This window comes from Grammomys surdaster, unplaced genomic scaffold (genome assembly GCF_004785775.1).
Source record: "Grammomys surdaster isolate TR1022 unplaced genomic scaffold, NIH_TR_1.0 125977, whole genome shotgun sequence".
Lineage (NCBI taxonomy): Eukaryota > Metazoa > Chordata > Mammalia > Rodentia > Muridae > Grammomys > Grammomys surdaster.
Genome location: NW_021620793.1, coordinates 2,096,119 through 2,102,500, shown reverse-complemented (window position 1 = coordinate 2,102,500; position 6,382 = coordinate 2,096,119).

Sequence of the window (6,382 nt, the reverse complement as noted above, 5' to 3'; positions counted from 1 at the left end):
ATTTTTTTTTTTTTTTTTTTTTTTTTTTTCGTTTTTCGAGACAGGGTTTCTCTGTATAGCTCGGGCTGTCCTGGAACTCACTCTGTAGACCAGGCTGGCCTCGAACTCAGAAATCCGCCTGCCTCTGCCTCCCGAGTGCTGGGATTAAAGGCGTGCGCCACCACCGCCCGGCTTGGTGGAGGTTTATTGTATATAAAGGGGGGGGGGGGCATAGCCAGAGGCAGACACATCTGAGAGAATCCAGAGTGGTCTTGACCTTGAGCCAAATGGAGAGGGGGAGGGGAAGGAAGCTGGACGAACCAAGTACGGCAGCCAGGAGGTCAAAGGTACAAAAGGAGCAAGAGAAGGTAAGCAACCAAAAAAACGTCTGGATTGCATAGGTGAAGGCATCTGGAGAAGGGCAGCCCGACCATGGGCCGGAGAGCTCAGAAGGTTGAAGGTAGGACACACCAGCCATATTTTGTAACAGGTACTGAAGGATGCTGTGAGAACCTGGCATTCAGGTCTGCTTTGAATTGTTAAATAGGCACCACAGCCACCCCTAGGTTTGAAATTTAACAGTACCCAGTGCCCACATGGCAGCTCACAACCATCTGCATGCCTGCCTGAGTTTCTGGGCAACTGTACACAGGTGGTGCACTTAAACTCAGGCACAAGCATGTGTGCACACACATAAACTTTTAAGGTGTAGACTTCAGAGGTATTAAGACTAAGCAGAGTGCTGCAACCCAAAATGTCTGACCTTTAACCTTTAAAAATGGCATTTGTCGTCGTCATCTGCAGAGTTCACGGTTGAGAGCCATGTGATCAAGTAACCACAAAAAAAAAAAGATTGCGTTGGGAGGAACCTTAACATTTGAAGTCAGTACGGTTGGATTTGGGCCGTTTGTACCTGTTAGGAATAACTGAGTGCAGCCTTCAGGCAACAGGCTGGATACACCTTGCTAAATCACTACAAAGTCTGGGCTCTGTAGCCTGTGCTCAAAAATTAGCCTTACTGGAGTTGTAGGAATCTCACTTTATAGCTGGTGGGTCAGCAGCCCAGGTTAAAAACACCTGAAGAGCTCTGACTGCTCTTCCAGAGGTCCTGAGTTCAATTCTCAGCAACCACACGGTGGCTCACAACCATCTGTAATGGGATCTGACGCCCTCTTCTGGGGTGCATGAAGACAGTGACAGTGTGCTCATATATACTCATATACATAAAATAAATATTAAAAAAACAAAGCAAAACACCTGAGGCTTGATGTTGGTATCTTGGGAGTAGAACCCTCAACCTATGGGACCTGCGGTTAATTCCAGCTCTGAACTTAACCGAGCCGACCACGCCTTGGTGTGAGGAATCAGTTGGAAAAGTGTGAGGGCAGACTGTAGGTGGAGAAACTCAGGGTGTGGTGGGGTTTTTTCCCCACCTTGTTCTGTACAAAGCCAGCAGAGGTGGGCAGGGCCCTCTCTTCCTGTCTCTCTGGTTTTCCTGTACCGTGCCCCATCTTCCTTTCTCCTCAGGGAGAGTTCTCCAAACTCTGGGACTCATAGATTTAAATGGGGCTGCTCCATGGAACCCTGATAACCATCTCTCAACTGCACAGCCCTCATCAGGCATGCAAAGCCCCTTCTAAATGGACAGGAACCAAACCACAGGCTCTAGAGGTTGGGATAGATGTCTTTAGTGGGACTCATTGAACACAGCCATTCCCCACTTAAAGAAGAGCCTCACCTCCCTCTAAGGAGCTGCGGTGCCCCCCGAACCCCACCCCTTTTGAGCTCCAGGCTATCTTCTAGCAGGTGACTTGGAGGTCATAACTTATGCCAAGCCAGGTCTGTCCACACATCCACCACAAACCAATGAAAAGAACTCAGTTAAAAGTGAGTAGCAAAGAAAGATGTAGTCACTAGGGTCACACTGGGGAGCGGGACAGAGATCCAGCAAGCCCTTGAGTTCATCTTTAGGGACCTGAAGTAAGATCAATGTTTAAGGGGCTGGAGAGATGGCTCAGTGCTTAAGAGCACTGACTGCTCTTCCAGAGGTCCTGAGTTCAAATCCCAGCAACCACATGGTGGCTCACAACCATCTGTAATGGGATCCGATGCCCTCTAACAGCATACTTACATACATACATACACATATACATACATACACATATACATACATACTTACATACATACATACACATATACATACATACACATATACATACATACTCTTTTAAAAAGAGATCAAAGTTTAAATAAAGGCCAAGGAGACACACACATGAACAGTCAGGGCCAAGATGGTCACATGCACCCTTAATTCATCCCTGCCTGGGTGTTAGCTCATCTTGTCAGTTGAAATTTTTCTCAGGGAAATAAGTTCGTCCTCTGGCTGGTGTCTTTTCCTTAGTCATTAATCATCCTGCTTTTAATACCTCACACTGGCAAAATGTGAATGCTTTTTCTAACAATCCAGTTCAAGGTATCTGTTAGAATAACTTAAATCTTTCTCTCTCTCTCTCTTTTTTTTTTTTAGGTTTTTCGAGACAGGGTTTCTCTGTGTAGCCTTGGCTGTCCTGGAACTCACTCTGTAGACCAGGCTGGCCTCAAACTCAGAAATCCGCCTGCCTCTGCCTCCCAAGTGCTGGGATCAAAGGCATGCACCACCACCACCCGGCTAACAACACCATCTTGTTCTGACTCAAATTTTTCATTTGTCTAGACAGTTCTCAGCCTTCTGCTCCATCCTCCCAGTGGTCAGGTCTGCTTTGGTAACACATTTGAGATTTTCATGGCCTTAACCATGATGCAGATGTATTAACCACAATAAAATTAAAGTAAGTGAAAATATCTAAAAATGTGTAATTCAAAAGTAACTGTCATGTTATGCCTGAGGTAATTTCTATGCTGTGGCAGAAATGAACGTTTCAAGGTTACTCTGGCCCTCCTCTGACTTTGATGTGAGTTATGGTCTTTGTGGGTTTTGCCTTTAATCGAGCTGGACTTCTGAACTTGGACACCAAGAGATTATTTAGAGGCTCAAGCCCAATCTTAGTGTGGCTATCACTGAAGGGGACGCAGATTTTACTGGGTTTAATCAGTGTCGTTGTCAAAAACTATCACGTGGGTCATTTTACAACCTTTTGAGCTTTCATTTAAAAAGAACTCATTGAAACTGCTACATTTTGTAACATCGGGGCTGGAGAGATGGCTCAGCGGTTAAGAGCACTTGCCATCTGTAATGGGAACTGTGAATAGAAACTCCTGAAAGGAATCTGTATGCAGAAACCAGTGGATTAGAATCCAACACAGCGGAGAGGTTGGAATGTTGCCCATCCAGAGGTTAATTACCCTATCATTGGGCTAAATTCCAGCCCTCTAGAATCTGTGTTGGAAACAACAGACAAAAAACCTTTTAGAATCTATTGACTTAGCAGACAACTGGCATCCACCAACCCAAAAGCTAAGATGTCAGCAGATAGTGTATTGAGCCTATAGAAAAGTCCCCGCTGGGCAGTGGTGACGCACGCCTTTGATCCCAGCACTTGGGAGGCAGAGGCAGGCGGATTTCTGAGTTCGAGGACAGCCTGGTCTACAGAGTGAGTTCCAGGACAGCCAGGGCTACACACAGAGAAACCCTGTCTCGAAAAACAAAAAAATAAAACAAAAAAGTCCCCATCTCTCTGGTGATGTACCCACCAATGTATTTTATTATATATTTTAGATTTATTGATTTATTATTCTATGTATTTGAGTGCTCTATCTGCAAGTACACTTGAATGCCAGAAGAGGGCATCAGATCACATTATAGATGGTTATAAGCTACCATGTGGTTACCGGGAATTGAACTCAGGACCTCTCAAAGAGCAGCTAAGCCACCAATATATTTCCCCAGGCCCCCACCAATATATTTTAAAGTTGCTTTGATTTATGACTTTGTCTGTTCTGTAAAACTACCGAAAAAAGAATGCTTCTGCACTGAAACATGGAATTTAGGGTAATCCAAATCTGCATTCCCCGGGGCCAAGATCACTCAAAATGGCTCCCAAATAAACTTTTATTTTCATTAAGGTTAGAGCTCTGGTTTTTGTGTTTTCATACTGTCACACAGCCAGGTACGGTGGTCCATGTCTGTCATCTCACCACTGGGAGGTTGAGGCAAGAGAATCAGAAATTTTAAAACAGCTACCTATTTGCTTATCAAGATGCTTTCCCCTCAAAAAAAAAAAAAAAGAAAAAGAAAAGAAAAAGTAAATAAATAAAAAGCAAAAGCAACCAGGTAATAACTGGAACTGGAGGGAATTGAGGACTGTAGCCACCTGTGGCCACGGATCGAACGGATTCACCTGGAAAGAGGGCTGGAAAGGGGACGGAGAGAGAGAAAAGATGAAACCAAGACAAAGTTCTCTGATCAAGGCTCGATGGTTTAATGTTAAGCTTTCAATTTAAAGGGAAAGACTCCACCTGAACCCTTCCTAGTTTCAGCCAGGAGAGATGGGTGGGATAATCTGTTCTTGGTTAAGGGTCAAGGCCAGAGATGTCTCAAGGCAAGCCCAGGGGCAGTTCTTCTTTCAAGTTCCTATAGCAGAATTTAGGTGCAGCCAAGGTGGCTAGTTCCACCTAGGTCCCATTATTTGGTCTATTGTGGTAAACAAGGTCTGCTCACGGCTGGGAGAAGGGCACAATTCCCCCTTTTTAGTTTTAAAAATGAGCAGTGCCAGCAGCTGGACGGGGTACAATTTTTCATCCCATCTGGGGTACAGAGTGGCCGGGCGACCGTGCCTGGCTTAGGTTGGCATCTATAGCTTCCTATATTACCCATCTTTGAGGGGATACACAGCATTGGTGTACCCCTCTGCCTTAGGTTTATAGGAGCTCAAGACACTCTTACCACCTCTGACTAACTGGCCATCAGTGGCATACTCTTTCCCAAAATAGACCAAAGCCACATTCAGACCAAGGACCTGTGGGCATGCAATCGATGCAGTTCTTCATAGCGATGGATAACTGCCATGATGAATGGCTGGGAGAGTGATCCTGTGTGAAGACAACCTATCTGCTTGAGACACAAAGTTCAAGAGATTAAAAGCAACATGATTTATCCAAGCAATGTAGAAAATAAGGTTGGGAGTGGAAACGTTCCAGTGTCTAATCCAACTGCTGGTTGACAGGGATTCAGACACAAAGTCTGGCCACCACGTATAGTGAGTGGCTTTAAGTATTGATGGAGGCTACATGCCAGGTTACATCAGCTGGCAGATAAGGATTTTGAGCCATCTTCATCATCAGAATCGCAATTATTAGGCTCAAGATCTGTGTCCACTTGATGGATTAATCTTTTAGGCAGCCATCGGGCTCCATTTTCTTTTTCTGAGAAAATGGAGACCGAGCCACGACCCCAAATTAAAACAGGGTCAGGACCATTCTGTGTATTAGAGGGTTTCTTCATTTGACCCTGGCAAATGAGCTGGAAGTGACTGGATGCCAGTGGCGATCCACTGCCGACTGACCCTTAGCATCAGTTTGCAGAAAGTTCAAAACAAATAGCACAAATGCAAGATGTGCTTTTGGTGATCTTGAAGGGTATAATTCCTCCCTTTTAGTTTTAAGGAGCCAATTTTTTAGAGTGTGTTCTGCACGTTCAACAATTTCTTGTCCCATTGGGTTATAAGGAATTCCAGTTTTATGGATAATATTAAACTGTCAACAAAACATCTCAAATGTTTAACCAGTTCCATTGTCTATAATCTGATATGGAACACCAAGCATAGAAAAATAATATAGGCAATAACTAGTTGTAATTTTTAGTTGCTTCTCTTGTTATAAAGCAGCTGCAACTAGAAAGCCTAAAAGAGTATCAAGGCATATGTATGTATTTTAATTTTCTAAAATCAAAAATGAGTAACATCTATTTGCCATAATTAACACCATTATGATAAATTTGAGGACACTGAAAACAAGTTTTTGCAATTTAACTTGCACACTTTCTAGAAATGCCAAATTATCGTCTCAAGCTTTTACTATGTTGATGACGTAAAGAATAAGATAGTATGGCCAATTGTCTCTGTAAGGTCTATAATCTGCCTCGTATACAAATCTGCTCTGGCATTGCCCTGGGGTCCAAGTAATTCAATGAGCTCTTAAAAGTCTTATAAAGTTAAGGAACAGTACATGTTTATTAAGCTGTATTTGTATAAATAATTGTAAAATTTGAGAATTAGCAATATCTAAAAAAGGAACAGTTTTAAGGAATTATAAACCATGAGCCATATACTGGCTGAGTATGTAAATTGAAAGCTTTGATTTTATTTTAGCATGTCAAACAGTGGCTACAGCACGTAATTCAATTATTTGTGCTGAAGCAGGGGGAAATTCAAGAAAATGAACATGTGGTCTAATTACATATACTGTC